Source organism: Primulina tabacum, chromosome 17 (assembly GCF_025594145.1).
Source record: "Primulina tabacum isolate GXHZ01 chromosome 17, ASM2559414v2, whole genome shotgun sequence".
Classification (NCBI taxonomy): Eukaryota; Viridiplantae; Streptophyta; class Magnoliopsida; order Lamiales; family Gesneriaceae; genus Primulina; species Primulina tabacum.
This window is the reverse complement of record NC_134566.1, coordinates 8,072,959-8,092,658: the sequence shown is the minus strand read 5'-3', so window position 1 is coordinate 8,092,658 and position 19,700 is coordinate 8,072,959.

Here is a 19,700-nt window from a genome sequence, read left to right as displayed (position 1 = left end):
AATCTTGATTTTGATGGTAACAAAACTTGTTATTTTATTTCTAATGATTTACCTTAGTGCACAGGTAGCTGGAACTGATCAGGCTTCTAACTGATTAGTTAGGCAAGGTAAAACTGAAGTTATCGAGACGTAAACTGAAAAGACCAACAGATCGACCAAACGGAATCAGTTCAACTGACATATTAAAGAACAGTTCAACTGATTGTCCAGCTGATAGGTGGTTTAGCACAAGACCTTCAGAAGCCCGGCCAGCTGATGAAGAACTCAGCTGACCAGTTCAACTGAAAGTGTGAAATCAGTCCAACTGATGAGTCAACTTATTTCACCCGTCCAACTGAAGATCAGTTTAGATGACCAGTTAGGAACATCAGTTAGGAACCATTCAGTTGCAGATCAAGACAAGCTTATCTTAGTGGACTATAGCTATGCACAAAGATACAAATATATGTACGATCAAAGGTATAATAATGGACGTTGCAGCAAAGATTAAAGCCGAGAGATTCCTAAAGGCATGTCAGAAAAATCGAGATACGTATACCAACGAATCCATTCAAAGCTGCAACGATCACATGTGATGAGTCTTGAAGTACGGTCTCAATGCCTCTATTTATATAAGCTCAAGACCATCAGCAAATACAAGAAGAAGAGAGAGCACATACTAGAGTGTGTAAAAAGAATGGGCACGCATATTGCATATCAGCTTACAAGAAGCAATCAGCCCAGAGGGAACACTTCATCGGGTTATCAGCTTAGTTTAGAAGTATATTTCCCTCAGTGTGTGAGAACACTTTCGAGTAGTTTTCAATGATCATTTCTCTCACACACACACGCCAATAATCAAATACCGTCTTGCACAATGACGTAAAACTTGTGTATGTAGTCTTTCTCACATAGACGTTAAAGAAGTCTTTGCTGGAAGGTGCTGCCTTCAGTCTACACTAGGAGTTCAGTTAAGCAGTGGGTAAGTCCTAAGCTGAGTGGGTTTGCACAAGTAGTTTTATAAATCAAAGTCTTCTAGTGTATCCTATTCGAAGAGGTAGAAGGGGTGACGTAGGAGCAGTTGAAGTCTCCGAACATGCATAAACATATCTTCTGTACTTTTCTGTTTAACTGTTGTTTTCAAACTGTTTGGATCAGTTAGAGTATCCGTCAGTTCAATTGTCACCATAACTGAATTGATGAATGCAAAAACTAATATATCATTTTTCAGTTATTCAATTACATAGGATATACAAAATATATCAGTGTTTCTTAACGAAGGATTATTTCGAGTGTTTTCCGCTTGGTTTTAAAATAAAACTCGATTTAATTCATCGGTGTATTCATTCTTAGAACACGAGCTATTGCAGTTCTTGAAGAATATTTTGTTTGAAGCACCTCAAGGTGCTCCGCAAACGATCCTTCATGATCTGTGACCAGTTGATTCCTAATCAATTATCCACGTCATCATTAGTAGTATAAATCGACAAATTGATTGTTCTTACCAAAGCAGAACAGATTAAACAGAGTAGAAGAGTCTGATACTTCGTACTACTGTTAGATAAATCATCTACTTGGACTAAACGACGATTCAACGAATATTAGTTATTAAATGCATTCAATGTGACCGTTGGAATCAGAGACTATATATAATTGATCGATTCAGTTGAAGATGGTTGGTGAAACATATTGAACAAACTATCTACGATCATCAATCAGTTATGATATATTCTCAAGCATTGCTCAGTCTACAAATCGCACACTCAAGCTCTTATTTCATTATATTTATTCGTAGCATTCAGGCTATTCTTTAGAGAGAATTATTTCTTGTAAGATGTTACAAAACTAAGAGTTTTAGTTTGGCAGTGTATAAGTCTAGCTGAAGTGTATTATTACAATATATTGTAATACATCAAAGTCTTTTAGTCAAAAACCTATCATTGAGATAGAAGGAATGACGTAGGAGCATCTAAAGACTCTGAATATCCATAAAAATCGTGTGTTCTATTATGTTATCTATTCAGTCTTACAGTACCACACCCTCAGTATTCAATCTATATTTCAGTCTAATTCCACACTATCACTAGTTAACTGATTTATTTTGAAAACAAAATTTCAGGATCAGCTCAATTAAAGAACTGATTCATACTTAAAAAGATTTAAAAACCCTGAATGTTTATTCATCTCCCCTTCTAAACACTCCAACCACATCAACCGGTCATATCATCATATATTTCGATCGAATCTGCAACCATTGGTATATCGAGAGTTGCAAATAAATTTCATAACACTGACATGATATGTGCAACTGAGGAAACATATTTTCAGAATGCATGTCTTACTCTGATCAGAGATTCCTTACATTATTATCTCATCAGATCACATAAGATATCTTCACTTGTAAGTGAGCGGTGAATCCACAACTACAATACATTGGTTCCTACGTATTTTGAAACTACGCCCAACATTGCCACATATTGACCTTCAATGGAGTCGGTAAACTGTTCAAAGTGCATACTAGTACATAGAGCATCTATGTTGTCCACAACAGGTCAAATGACTAATGATGTACAACCATAACCGCAGACTATTCCACTCGATAAGTGATAACTAAATGGACAGTCCAAGAGAAGATTGTTCAGTGCATCTTCAAATGATCATTCTCATCAATATGGATAGATATCTCTATGTCTTTACTAATGAAACATGGTGTTTATATCACATATGTTAGTCTCAAGCTCAATCGAACTTTATCATTATTTTAGGCCGTTGATTCGACTAGGAACTTGTTTAGAATATAAGGTACATTTCGTAATGGGTTTCCTGATCTTACGTTGAAAGGCAGGCCTCATGGTACATATTGTGTATTCAAAGGTTTTATTTATATAGCTTGCATGGGTATACAGATAAATCAAATGCCACACTGAATAAACCTTAAAATATATTAAAATAATTATTATTTTTGCATAAGAGTCAATAAACTTCAAGCCATAATTTGACTCGTTGGACACCTCATCTAACATCAAATACATACATGTGCACACACGCATTTCCACATAAAAGATACCTTGGTGGCTGTTTCAAAAGCCGAACCTCCTTGCTTAAATAGAGACCATGGTGCTTTTTCATCAACATATACATTTCCAGCATTATCAATCTGTACACAGACTCGCCAGCTGAAGCAAGTTCTACATTTTCGTGGTGCATCCGCAATCTCTTGTCAAGTTAGATCAATGTGTCTCCTTGGTGCCAGCAACCAAAGGTACAGATAAATCAATTACATGGGCTTTTGCTTTCTAAAAGGATCGAGTAAACTGCCTTCAAGGTTCTAATAATCTAATTTCTTAGCAAAAATCCAAGTTCATTAAAGCCAATACCAAAATAAAGAAACAGTGGAAAGTTGAGGATGAAGCTCAATTAAAGAATGTTTTGGAAGGATGAAATAATGATGCATGACACCCTTACTACGTAAACACAAGTCACAAAATTTACTGCACAACTCAATTTACATATGTTTCAAGTAAGTACCACCTGTCTCCAGCTAGTCTATGTAACAGCAAGAATGGACATAAATTTAATAATTCTTTGTAGGGAGCTCCCATACGCATAAAACAGCCACGGTTAACTGACAACCACTGAAACAGGGCTAAACTCTTATCTAACTAGGAAACATACACTGCAATTTCCAGTCCAAATTCCCTAGACCACTTGAATACCTGACCAATGCTCTTATACCACCTAATATGGCACCCCAAAATTCAAAGACGAGAAAAACATCGTTCAATTAAAACCTCAATCAAGAAATTGAAAACTCTTAAAAACATCGGAAGATATATGTTAGAGTAGATGACCTGCAAGCCAACGGTTGACTAGAAAATTTATTGATGAAATAAACAATCTTTATTTTAATATAATTTAACTTTTCATGGTTTCGTTTTGCTTTATTTGTATACCCTTACAATCAGTATAGATAAAGTCCTTGATTATACTTTAATACAAACGAATCGTAATTCGATGTTGAAACTCATTTGCAAACACTGTATAAGCTAAATTCGTTCTTAGTCGATTCAACCGCCTAAAACATGGATAAAGGTCTCTTGAGCTCGAGACTAGCATCTGTGATGTTGTGTACTACGTTTCTTGGTAAGGGCATAGAGATGTCCAAACATGCAGATGGGTATTCATATGATGATTATACCGAACAACCCTTCCATGGACTTTTCAAGTGGTTATCATTCATCGAGAGGATAAGTCTGTGGTTGTGATTGTACACCATTAGTCCTTACGATCTGGGACAACAGTGAAACTCTATATGCTAGGGCTGTGCTTTGACTCGTTTACCAGCCCCAGGAGAGTCATCAGGTGGCGATGTTGGGTACAGTTGCGACACATATAGGAGCCAGTGCATTGTAGTCAGGGACTCACTGTTCACCTACGGGTGTGGATATCCTATGTGATCTGATGAAATAATAGTACGTGGAATCTCTGGCCAGAGTATGAGATGTACATTGGAGAAGGAGTTCTCCAATGGTATATGCGATGCCATTATTTATATGTATCACATAGTCATCGAATTAATATGCAACCCTCGATGAACCAATGGTTGCAGATTCGATCGGGATATATGAGATGAAGGGACCGTACTGTACGCTAATCATAATCGACTGGTTCTTGCAGGCACTATCAGTGATACCTAGGGAATCATGTGGCGATGCTACTAGACACTCTTACCATGGTTAGATGGGTTTAATCAGAAATATGATTTCTGACATTCTCATGATCAGTTGTTGATATATAGAATGGGGCAAATAAGAGTAAGCCCGAATAAAGAATTATGTCCTGAATCACAAGGAGTTGTGAACCCACGGCTAGATGTATCCCTGAACCATTGAGGGTCACACAAGCATTGGATCGTTTGTTCTCGTTTAGATAATAAATTCAAAAGGTTGAATTTATATTATAATATAGTAAATTCAAGTAGTTGAATCTATGATAATTAAATTTTGAGAAAATAAATTCAATGAGTTTAATTTATGAGATAATAAATTCAAGAAATTGAATTTATGAAATTTGGAGAGAATAAATTCAAGTAGTTGAATTTATAAAATTTGAGAATTTAATTTATTAAACTCAAAAGTTGAGTTTATTAAATATTAAATTTTGAAGGTGATAAATTCAAGGAGTTGAATTTATAATTTAAATATTAAATTCAAATGTTGAATTTATAATGGATTTAATTTATTAAACTCAAAAGTTGAGTTTATTAAATATTAAATTAAATATAGTGAGAATATGTTTAATGGACTTGTAGGAGTACAAGTCCAACATACTAAATAATTTAAGTTATTAATGGACTTTGATTAATTAATTAAAATAGTTGGACTAGTCCAATTAATTAATCAAGCTCATTAATGCTAATTATAAAATTTAGGTTAAGGCACTTGTTTTTAAGGAAATAAAAAGAAAAAAAAAAGAAGTTAACCTAGCCTCCACTCATTCCCACGGTGATTATCGAGAATCACATATACAATTCCTCAAATTTTATTTTGGCTACTTTTCAAGAAAAAGATATTTGAGTACTCTCTCAAATTTTGATCTCAATGTAAAATCTTCTTTCAAATATTCTAGTGCTATTTGAAATAGGAACAAATTTTCTGGTCGTGGACTTGATAGAAGGAGACTCGAATAAAGTTTGTAGGGAATTTATCAAGAGCTATATGCGCTAACCCCGAAATAGTTGTGGCCTAGTGAAATTTTCACCGAAGGTATAAATTCTAACATCATATGTATGTTTCAGTATAATAAACCATATGAGTGTCCAAAACAAATATATTTTGATTGTCAAAATAAAATAAAAATTTTAAAACTTCCGCTACGTTTGGGCACGAGAAAACCGAGATCCAACAATATAAACAAATATTAAGAAATGTGAATGTAATAACTAAATGTGATTTTAAGAAACAAAAATTTGATTTTCTTCAAGGAAGGTAGGAAAATATGAATTTTTTGCACAAAATAAAAAATGTAAAATGAAAAAGAAAATAATAATAAGAGCATGGTTAGCAAAGATAAGCTCGATTTCATAATTTGTCAATATCTTATATAATATTATTAGTTTCATAAATTTTTGAAACATGTCGCCAAGTGTTAATTTATGGTCAACTCGCCCAAGTGTTGAGCCTAAGCAACGGGTATAGCTTGTTAATTAATATTACACAGGCATCTTGAATCGACACCCGTAGATAAACCACAGTTTGATATTAGTTGTATGTATACTCTAAAAAGAAAAGGAACTAACAGTATTTAGGCACTAGGACTATTGTGATCATTTTCCTAAAACCCCAACAAAATAAAAACTATTGAAGGGGAGTTTACAAGCCTCTCCACGGTATCCTTGTACTTATTTCCTTCAGCGGCAACAATTGAATCAACAGCAAAAGTTGATTGACAATTCTTTTTCAGAAGTCCCAACGTATGATTAGGTTACCTAAGATGAAAGATACCTTTGAAGTGAAAATTTTAGCATATAAAAGCGCATTTTTACAATTATCAATAATTTATGACTTACTGATTAACGAAATAGAGAAATTCTGAAACCATTTAAAGTTTTTTATATAAGAAATATTTTATAAATAACTTAATAGATGTTAATTACAATCAGTAGACTAGTGGTCCACTATCAGCAAAGGCTACATAAGATCGATGCTCTATCAATTATACACATAAGCTCAATCCCTCAATACATCTGAGATCGACGCGTTTTTAAATTCATCATGAGTACCAATCCACATTGCAAATTTCATCTTGATTTTATTCCAGCACTCGTCACTGTTGTTCTCCGTATTCTGAAAAATTCTTTGATTTCTCTCTAGCCACACTAACCAACATATGTCGTGAACCACCACTTGCCAAAAAAATTTCCCCTCTTGCCAATTAGTTGTCCTATATCCGTGGCGAATAAATCATTCATTGTCTTCAGCACCACCCAAACCCAGTCCAGTTCTTTCAAAGCTCTAGCCACAAGCCGCTCGTGAATGCACAATGAATGAGCATATGATCCTGTGTTTCCATTTCATTCCTACACAACATACATCAATTGGGGCACATATCAATTGAGGGCCACTTCTTCTGCGTCATCTTCGAGGTCGGAAACTAACCCAGAATCGCTGTCCACGAGATACTTGCACCTTTGTTGCAACTGGAACCTTCCATATAACATGAAAATATTGAAAACAGGAAAAGATACTTTCGGGAAAAAATGACTCAAAGAAAGATTTGACTGAGAAAAGGCCAGAAAGATCCCCATTCCACACTCTGCCATCATATAACCCTTCAGTCAACCTAATCTTATCTAACACACATAATAACTCAGTCAACTCTAATAACTCCTCGTCTCTCACAACCTTTCGAAAATGAAAATCCCATGAATTGGAAGACTGATATAGCATATTATAAACTGCGAAAAGCTGAAATAAACATGAAGTAAATTAAAAATTTTGATTTCAAAAGATTCAGTTGAAAATGTGTCGTTTTTTTTTTGCACATCATTGAGATATATACAAAATATTTAGGGACCCGGACGCTAATTCCAATTTTAATCATTCTTAGGAATTATTCAATCGATTATAATACACAGGGTCTAAATTTTTTTTTTTAAAATACAATGCGGAAACGTAATGTAAATCAATCTGAATTACATATTAAGCATAAACATACAAATCTTGTATTGTCTACGATAATTCAACTAGGTTCAACTACATATCAGTGCTGAAACCTAATTTAACTCTGAGTCCGGATCTCCACGCTAACTAGTCCTGCCTCGTTCTCTTCTTGACCCAGATCATGTCCCACCTGTTGTCATGCACACATACAAACAAGACAACAGCTGGATAACTCCTGTGAGAATTACATTCTCAGTATAAATCAAGTATACATGCAATCATATAAACAATATAAAAGCATGAATCAGATATACATAACATGTATCTAAATCAGAAACATGAATCGATATTAACTATCAATTATACTTTAAATATGTACCGCAATATGGAACATAATTCAATATAAAATAAGGAATCACACTTTGTGACTCTCAGACTCAGACTCGACTCATTTCTAATCTAGGGATCCCAATCTAAATAAGAACGCAACGTTCTCCCATCTACTATACCGAGCTAGACGGTAGTACGTTCTTAGTCCCAGACTTTGGTTGTCTATATTGAAGATCTGCAATAGGAGTCGGTCTTCTCCTCAGTCTATCAATATATATCCAAAAGTCCAGTGACTCGGCGGTTCTGCCAAAGACTAGGCGGGTCTGCCAACTCTGACAATGTTCAATGGGCCATTAACAACTCTGTCCTAATCTGGCCCTTCTGTCAGTGACTCTCACTCAATAGCTATCTGCTATACTATGCTGTTCTATAAATCAATAACCAAAGCATATTCATTCAAATAATACAAAGGTATGAAAAGCAATAACATACAAGTATGAGATTTAGGGAAACTCAAGTCCAATCTGACTTAAGTCGATCTCCCGATTCACATTGATTTATACCTTTTTCTTCTCGATCTGACGAAGACAAAGTCTCGCATTCCAATCGGTCCATACCCAATCTGGCAATGACAATATCAAATATGCACAATATCAATGTACAACTCAATTTAAGACCTGTTCTGATCAATACTCAAATCCAGACGTAATCTTATCAATGTCAACAAAGTACGATACAATCTCAATCAATACAAAATCTGATCAATATCAATCTACTGATGTTTCGACGGTATAACAATACAGTCCCGATATCCCTGTCAATCTCAACATCAGAGATATAATACCAGAACTCATCATCAGTATCAGTACAACTCATAATCTGAATAACAATACAACTCTGATATTGAATCTTAATCAAATCAACTCTGAAAATCATAACAATTACATAAACAGTCTGTTCTTCGATCTGACTTCAATTATACGATGTCTACTATATAACAGAAACACCATATGTGATTCATATTCGATTCTGACCATATCATAATTTCAAATCATATCTAAACGTAACAAAACTTATGCGCGACCTGTCTCGGCGCATATGCGCGAGACAATATGTCTCGGCGCATACCTTCACGGTGACTCGCGCATATCCGCGCCACATCGTCGCGCATATGCGCGAGACCTACTGTCTCGTGCACACACACACTCGCGCATATGCGCGCCTCCACGCCGCGCATATGCGCCCAACACTCTGGACTCGAATTCCACCTGGTGCACCGCTCGCGCATATGCGCGAGGTCTTCTGCCACCCACGCGCATATGCGCGGCTCCTTGTCGCGCATATGCGCAAGGTGCTCTGCCCTCGCACATATTCCGTGTTTTCTCCCGTCTTTCCCGGTCTAATACTTTCCGTCTATAATCACATCAATTAATCCATAAATCATTTCAGATTAATCTCCGATTACGATAAATAAAATCTCGGGCATTACATTTCTCCCCCCCTAAGATCTGATTTCGTCCCCGAAATCATAGGCAATTAATTCATATATATCAGAAGAAATGTATAACAGAGTTTAATCAGAAAACTCATCTCAATGAATCCATTCTGAAATCAATCTCATATCCGATTTTGTCTTTCATGTAATCTCTTTGATATTCTGAAAATCTTACTGTGTTTTTAACAACAGAATAATCTTCATTCTGAAATATATCTCTTTTACGGATCTCTGATTCCAAACTGGAATATTAATTCAAGAAGTATAATATCATAATACCACTCAAAATAACTCTGACAGAATCAATCTCGCAATACTGGCTATACAACATCCGTATATATCAATCAACAGCTCATAACAAATCAACACCTTCAGCTGTTATCGAATCTGTTTATCCCAGTCAAGGATATATTCAATCTTCGGCCTCAAATACCAACAGTCATCGTCTGACGTTGGCATATTCAGTTTGTTTATTCTGAGCTGTTTTCATTCTCTTCTGAATTAGCTACATTTTTCTTGCCATATCTCCGATCGTATCAGATCCTATCTTAGGTATCTCCGAGATATTATCCTTATACAAAGGAAATCCGCAGTTCTCACTGTACAAGGCCTCGTTTGCAGCTATCCCAATACTCATCTGATAGCTATTATCATACGATCATTCACAAAGTGACAATATATCGTGTCAGCTAGTACTAAAATCCAGCACTACAATTCCACAAATATCCTCCCATATCTGGATAGTCCGCTCTGGCTATCTGTCAGTCTGGGGATAATATGTGAAAGAGCTCATGGTATATTCTGCTACAAGTACAAAATCAATCAAAAATCACAATCTGATATAATCTATTTTGGCATTCTGTTCAATCTGACCATTTTTCTGACATCGATCTTTGTCATCTGGTCATGTTTGTACGTCATCTTGTACAAACTGATATATGCAGATTGAACAATCTGTCAATCACAATCATATCACATCACAATCTTAGAAAGATCTCGGTAGTTTCATCACAAAATCGATAGAAATGTGATCCTCTTCCATTCAGGAATAAATAAGCTCTATAATAATTCCCCGGTTTTCTATCTTTCTGTCTTTACCTGCTGGCATTTCAGACATTTCGATGCAAATTCTGTAATATCTGATTTCATCTGTTTTTCTCAAAAACTAATTTTTCCCAAATCACTGTACATTTCTGACAATATCTGTCGTTTCAAATCTGAAATATTTAGTACAATAAGATGGTTACTCACATATAACACACTATCACAAATCTGATATTCTGATCGACACCCTGTTCTGATTATCAAAACCGGGTTCTGAACATTCTGATCAAATTTCTGAACTGCTATAATTTTCAAAATCAGCTCTGGTTCTGTTTGAACTGTATATAAGTTCAACGATGCATAACAATCTATATCAACCACGGATTCAGAACAACAGTAATATCGGATTAGATTCGAAACTTCAATCACTGCTCTGTTAAACTCATAAAACGCAATGTCTGACAATACTGTCGATTCGGACTAACCTATCACATCTTCATCTTCGAATGTAATGTTCCCCAAACAGTATAATCTGTCTTAAATACTGTTTTAGAACAATAACAATTCTCCAGCAATTTCAAAACAAAAATCGTATATAATAGCCTGTTAAACTCAGACATCTATAAATTTCTGACATTTCTGAATATAAACTGTCGTCTCATTCAAGATTCACATTTCAACAGTTTCTGTATACCATAATCTCGGTTCTAAGAATATTCAATACAAAATATTCGATTCAGTCGGTCATATGCTGCGAGTAATCAAAATATCATGAATATACCGGGCATAAAATCATCAGAATACCTCTGAATACAGGATTCATCCATCCATAACTGAACTGATAATAGAACTGATGTCGAATCAAGGCTGAAATCAATCTCCCTGATATAAGGCAAATTCGGAATCTCATCTGAAAAGACTTCAGCATCTCATATATCATTGACAAATCTGCCAATGCTAGGCTCGATTTCAGTACATCTACTGGATACATAAGGATTCCATCTGCTCCTTTATGTAACCATCGAGTCACAGACAATACGGATATAAAAGGAATTCTGGATCTAGAACCCTCACCGTAGAATTTCTACTCATCAGCCATATCTGGTCTAAATCTTACCATCTCCTGAAAGGAGTCTACAATAGTTATGTACTTGGTCCGCATATTAATATCAATAATGCGGTCAAAATCAGACAACACAAGTACAACACATTCTATCTCGATTTCATTCTCATCTTACTGCAGTATACGATATTTACAGAAGTCACTGATATCAATCTTTCCCCCAAAAGATAAAGAAATCAATACTACAGTATATACAGACCCAACCGATAAAGCATATATCAATGCAATTCATACAGAATCATGTATAGGATGTATGAGTATCTCTTACGTACACAAAATAATACTAAAAGAACAGTTACCTGTCACTATATCATCAAGTGCCTCCTAGATCTGTTCCTCGGTCACTCTCACCAGATGATTCTGCTCTCTGAAATCTTTGGGAACCTCTCTATGGACAAACTCTAGCAAAGTGTCCCCGCTGTCTGCAGATACAGCAACTACCAAATACTCCTTGGCATTGCTCTGTGGGATGTCTCCCTCCACAGGTTCTGCAATAAACTCCAGTATAACTCGGGCTAGAACCACTGGAGCTAAATGAACCGCTCGGTCCACTCCCCAATTTCTTAAATTGTTTCTTTCGAGCTTTCAGCAAATCTTGCTTCCCACTCGTACTGCCACTATCAAATCTGAGAGGGGATTGCTGTATCTGGGATCGAATTACATCGAACCTTCCTCGTTGTCGAATCAAATTTGCCTCAGCTCTCTTTGCTTTATTCAAAGCATCAACAAAATGATGGGATCGCTCTATCTTCACCAAGGCAAATATCTCAGGATTCAATCCGTTGATGAATTGATCCGCTACAGTTTCATCATTCCCAGCTACGTGAGGAAAAAAACGCAGTAAAGTAGAGAATCTAACAAAATATTCTTCAATATTCAGTTGGCCCTGTTTCAAATTCTCAAACTCTACTCTTTTGTCCTCTCGGTACGATCCTGGGAAAAATCTTTGATAAAATTCAGCTCTGAACATCTTCCACGTGATCACCGTACCACGCTGTTCTAATACTTCTTTGGTTACCAGCTACCAGCTCCTTGCGATGTCCCGTAACTGGTTGGGCACCAGTTTAACTCTCCGTTCATCTGGGTAATCAAGTGAATCAAACAGTATCACTATATCATCTAATCAATTCTCACAATAAACAGACGTCTCAGTACCCTTCAGAATCGGCGGTTGAAATGACTGAAACTGTTTCAACTATATTTCCATCGGAATTTCCAACTCATTTATCTGATCCACCGCAGTATTACCTCTTTCTGGAATTCTTCGAGGAGGTATATCTGATTACCAAAAGCATTAGTAACCAAATACAACAAACCTGTTTCAGTCATTCTCTGATCATCTTACTGCTGATCAAGAATTAGTTCTGATTCATTCTTAATAATACACGTTACAATCAAATCAAATAGTCAAGTAAACATTTATTATATAAAGCAGCAACACATGCTAGCAATCACAAGCAAGGAAAGAAAACTCAATCTACCCCGCTCATTCTCCTCTATCTCAGTCTAAGAAACCTACTGTTCTAAGACCTAATGTTCTGATACCACCTGTTGTGGGGACCCGGACGCTAATTCCAATTTTAATCATTCTTAGGAATTATTCAATCGATTATAATACACAGGGTCTAAATTTTTTTTTTAAAATACAATGCGGAAACGTAATGTAAATCAATCTGAATTACATATTAAGCATAAACATACAAATCTTGTATTGTCTACGATAATTCAACTAGGTTCAACTACATATCAGTGCTGAAACCTAATTTAATTTTGAGCCCGGATCTCCACGCTAACTAGTCCTGTCTTGTTCTCTTCTTGACCCTGATCCTGTCCCACCTGTTATCATGCACACATACAAACAAGACAACAGCCGGATAACTCCGGTGAGAATTACATTCCCAGTATAAATCAAGTATACATGCAACCATATAAACAATATAAAAGCATGAATGAGATATACATAACATGTATCTAAATCAGAAACATGAATCGATATTAACTATCAATTATACTTTAAATATGTACCGCAATCTGGAACATAATTCAATATCAAATAAGGAATCACACTCTATGACTCTCAAACTCAGACTCGACTCATTTCTAATCTAGGGATCCCAATCTAAATAAGAACGCAACGTTCTCCAATCTACTATACCCTAGCTAGATGGTGGTACGTTCTTAGTCCCAGACTTTGGCAGTCTATATTGAAGATCTGCAATAGGAGTCGGTCTTCTCCTCAGTCTATCAATATATATCCAAAAGTCCAGTGACTCGGCGGTTCTGCCATGGCGGTTCTGCCAAAGACTAGGCGGGTCTGCCAACCCTGACAATGTGCAATGGGCCATTAACAACTCTGTCCTAATCTGGCCCTTCTGTCAGTGACTCTCACTCAATAGCTATCTGCTATACTATGTTGTTCTATAAATCAATAACCAAAGCATATTCATTCAAATAATACAAAGGTATGAAAAGCAATAACATACAAGTATGAGATTTAGGGAAACTCAAGTCCAATCTGACTTAAGTCGATCTCCCGATTCACATTGATTTATACCTTTGTCTTCTCGATCTGACGAAGACAAAGTCTCGCATTCCAATCGGTCCATACCCAATCTGGCAATGACAATATCAAATATGCACAATATCAATGTACAACTCAATTTAAGACCTGTTCTGATCAATACTCAAATCCAGACGTAATCTTATCAATGTCAACAAAGTACGATACAATCTCAATCAATACAAAATCTGATCAATATCAATCTACTGATGTTTCGACGGTATAACAATACAGTCTCAATATCCCTGTCAATCTCAACATCAGTATCAATACAACTCATAATCTGAATAACAATACAACTCTGATATTGAATCTTAATCAAATCAACTCTGAAAATCATAACAATTACATAAACAGTCTGTTCTTCGATCTGAATTCAATTATACGATGTCTACTATATCAGAAACACCATATGTGATTCATATTCGATTCTGACCACATCATAATTTCAAATCATATCTAAACGTAACAAAACTTACGTTCAGTTGTAGCTTTCGTCGCTAGGAACTCGGTACTGAAGTCGGATTCGAAAACAGATGGACGGATTGCTCGTAACTTAAATTTCACCCGAAGCTTCCCTTGGTTTTCCTCCTTTGATTCTCAGAGAAGAATTGCTTGTACATATATATATATATATACACGTTGCATGAGAAGGCTAGGTGGCGTGATCTTTGCGCTGCACGTCTCGTGCATAGGCGCGACCTGTCTCGGCGCATATGTGCGAGACAATATGTCTCGGCGCGTAGCTTCACGGTGACTCGCGCATATTCGCGCCCCATTGTCGCGCATATGCGCGAGACCTACTGTCTCGTGCACACACACACTCGCGCATATGCACGCCTCCACGCCGCGCATATGCGCCCAACACTTTGGACTCGAATTCCACCTGGTGCACCGCTCGCGCATATGCGAGACCACTTCTCGCACGTATGCGCGAGGTCTTCTGCCACCCACGCGCATATGCGCGGCTCCTTGTCGCGCATATGCGCGAGGTGCTCTGCCCTCTCACATATTCCGTGTTTTCTCCCGTCTTTTCCGGTCTAATACTTTCCGTCTATAATCACATCAATTAATCCATAAATCATTTCAGATTAATCTCCGATTACGATAAATAAAATCTCGGGCATTACAAAATATGTGTGAAATTTTTAATCCATGATTCTACATTTCTACTCTAGATTCAGATGGAGCCGTAATCAAGTTAATTAAGGGCTTTCAAATAAACATTGGTAGCAAGTTATGAAGTCCCTCCAGCATCAAATTTTTTTTGTAAATTTTCTTAACAGCAAGGAATTTTTCCAAGATTCTTTTCCAAGTAACTGTATTGATAACAATATTTAAGTATGAAGAATCTTGCTGTAAACTCTAGTGCTAAAACACCACTAGAAATTTTTTTTAAGCTATTTTCGAAAATTGCTCAACCACATGCATTTAAGAACAAAATATCATTCAACTGCTAAATGAAAATACTTTAGTTAAATTATTTTAATAGCGTCAAATTCCTAGACTATAGTTTTTAAATGAACTCAAATGTAACATTCAAAATCCTGCTAAATCATCATCATAGTAAAAGAAGAAAATGTATAAAAATAACAATGTTTTACTCCTGACTCATAAAGATATAATGTGGGGAAAAGTATGGTCCTTGGTTTAACGTGTGCACACCCAACTCCGCCTACTCAGTCTTCGGCGCCTCCAGTCTCCACATCATCATGCTCATTTGCATCATTCTTACATAGTGAGTCTAAAGACTCAACACGCCTAAATCGTGATAACAAGTACATATATGTATCATGTAACAGTGAAACGTACTATTAAAAAAATACAATTCATGATCTTAAAAGCACGAACTAAAACATAACATGTCAAAGCATAAACGCGTCCAAACATAACTCATCATATCAAGATATACATGTTCATTTTCTTTTATTGAATTCAGATCATTAGTTGTGACTTTCATATCAGCTCTAATCGATGGATCCATCTATATATAACCGCGGTACCCGGCGACGGGGACATCAGCTACAATATTACCCATCCACTGAGCATTGGCCTTACATTTTCTTTTTTGTATTCGTATTAGTCACAACCAACTCCCCTCCTTCAAAAACATGACATCGTATTCATCACTTACAAAAATCATGCATATACGTACATTTTCTTAAAACCAAGCGTGCAATGTATGTTCCGTAATTTCATTAAGATTCATATTCATATTCATAATAAACATAACCATTTTAAACATGAAATTTTAGTTATCAGGGCGCTGTCAGGATCGCTAACTCAATCTTGGTGTAAAATGACCATTTTACCTCTGGACCTCAAAATTTCGACCGGAAGCCAACCAAATTTAAACCATATTTCAAAGACTCTTAATCAAACCTCGTATAACCCAATTTAACTTTCAATAATCTTGGTCATAACGACATCTCAATACCCAAACGAGACAATAGCGCTAAAAACTAATACCCCTCATATACTGGACTAGCGCCTAGGCGCTGGCGGTGTAGCACTGCGGCTCTTGGTAAGTTCCTAGGCGCCATGCACCAGTGCTGCGGTGGGACAAGGACAGAACAACATGCACTGCTCACTCCCTACGACCAAAACCCCAAACAAATTCCTAAGCCGAACTCTACCCTAATCTCGACCAAACCGAACCAGACTCGAACCAACCTCTCCTAGCTCACACCCGGACCCTTTTGGACCTACCTAACCACAGCATAGCCCCATTCACACAGCTTACTCGACCACCGACGCAAGCCCAAAAATCCAATCACCCGCCCCTAACTTGCGGCTACCTCCTTCGATCTCCCTTCCACCCGAGACCAGCCGTGAACGAGATGCTCCAGGTCGTGTCTCAGACCCAAAAATGCCTTTTCCACGTCCCTGGAACGTCCCATGCATCGGCGCCCTTCTATTTTTCCGATCTAGCCGAATATGCACTCACTCGAGCCAAAACCGATCGACCCCTTGCCTTACTATGAACCGATGCACTCTCAACCTTAGTCACCTTAGGTCTCGACGTTTATAGCCCCTTATAACTTAGGTCTAGCAGCCCATTGCACACACACAAGAGAAAACATGAGTTACATGTAGAAGAGTATGCAAGAAACATACATATCAAATTACAATGACGTGAATGAAGAGAAAAACGAGATTTATGGTGTGTCTTTGCGTATGTATGCTCGAAACCTTTGAGATAATCGCTTAGAACATGCAACAGAGAGACGGGAAAGAAGTTCTTTGAAAACTTGAGAAATACGAAGGCTTGCTGCTGGAGTTTTTTCGAAAATGTGCTGCTGGAAAAATGGAGAGCGTCGGCCCATCAAACCCAAAAATACTCCCAAATAGTATTTCATTTAGATACAATTTTGAAAATATTACCCAAACACTCAAAAAGTCCCCAACTAGCTAAATTTTGTGTACCGGTTTAAAATATGACTTGTTGAGTAAGAATAAGTTAACAAGGCTCATTTTCGAAAATCACATCTAATTACACCATATTTTTAATAATTAAAAATAATTATTTAATAAAAATATTTTTCCTTAACTATCCCCGATCTCAGTTTCTCGTTCGAGCGTGAAATACTACAAAAAGGTCCAAATACATGAAACCTTAACAAACCATCGAATAAAACACATATCCATGCAATAATCATGCATTTAATGCATTAAAATAATTAACACATATTTTAGCAAAAACCCTAGTCAAATTTCGTAGTTCGAATTTCCTAAACCTTACAATTCCTCCCCCTTTATATAGAATTTCATCCTCGAAATTTAAAGCGTACCGAATAACTCCGGGTAGCGACTCTTCATCTCGGTCTCAGTCTCCCAAGTAGCCTCCTCATCGGAATGATTCAGTCACTTGACCTTGACCATCTGGATCACCTTGTTCCGGATCCTCGACTCCTGCCAGTCCAATATCTAGGTAGGTATCTTCTCGAAAGACAAGTTCAGACTCAACTATAGAGGTTCATAGTTAAGCACATGCGAAGGATTCGACATGTACTTCCACAGCATCGAAACATGGAACACGTTATGAACTCCCGAAAGATTCAGTGGTAATGCACTTCTGTAAACTAGTGTCCCCACTCTCTCTAGGATCTCGAATGGTCCTTGTGGGGCCCCGGGTCCGACATCTAATACTAATAATTATAAATGTAACAAACCAAACGATTTAGTAAAATATATAATTTGTTGTTCACAAACTGACATAAACATCTTCAAAATAATTTAAAGGTCTCAAATTTTGAATATAAGTTTCAATATGCCAAAATAAACTAGTGGCCAAATTAATCCAAACATCATCAAATAGCTCCTAAGACCCGAGAATCCCACTCTAATTCGTATTTTCTCGCCTGGAGCTGGACTCTGGCATACCAAGCCTCGCCTCACCTACCGTCAAGCACATGAAAACAAGAGGTAGCTGACGTGCCGGTGAGTATAAACCCAGTATGATACAATCAACAACATATGAGATTTAAAATCACAAATAGTTCATTTAAATTCATAAAGATGCAATGTAATGCAATGTATGATCAGAAGCTGTGGGATGTCAATAAATCTCAAGATCAAGTGAATCATCTGGTAATAGGGTACCCAAGGAAAGAGAATCCCCCAGCAACATCCACCGACTCATCCGCTCGGGGTGGGTTGCTGTGTTCTACAATCCCAGGACTATGGTGCGCCTATAGAGAGTGTTCAGGCCATAGCAGCGACCTCCGCATACACTATGCCAACTCAACTATAGCCTCATACGTCCAAAAAATCAATATATCAAGGAGACCTCCACCATATCAAATCTGAATCGACAATTGGCTCAATATGCAATGTAATGATGCAAATCAATATCATCATGTCAATATCATAATAAGCTCATCTCAAAAGATCAATCATCAACAAATCACCAGTAATTTATCAAGCCATCGAATTTTCAATTTAAAATAAAAATGATACTTTTACCTCGTATGTTACCGACCGTAACATACCTTTCAAATATTACCAAAAAGAGATCGAAATATATGGTTGAGAAGTCTTGAACCTCTGAATTCTACTATAACTCAAGAACTTTGATCATCTATCAAAGCAGAGTAGTTTCTATTCAAAATTCATAATTAATTCAATACTATTTCAAATCAAGATCCGCAAATTAGATATTCAAGAAAACTCAAATCCCAACAATTGTATAAAGAATGAATCCGTATCATTTCTTAACCGTAATATTCCATAAAAACATTCATTGAATCATTTTATCAAACACGTGGCGTGCGTGCTAAAGAGTTAGCTCCTTTACTTTGCCCTTGTCTTCAATTCCATTTCTTTTCAAAATATCAATACATACAATATACATAATCAATAATTTAAAGGAGCTAAAATCAGTTGAATCTTCATTTATCATATACATAGCTCATGAGATACATTCAAAGAAAGAATATACTTACAACCAAATAGAGATACACTAGTCTTGGCACTTAGTGATGATTCTACAAGATCAAACCATAATAG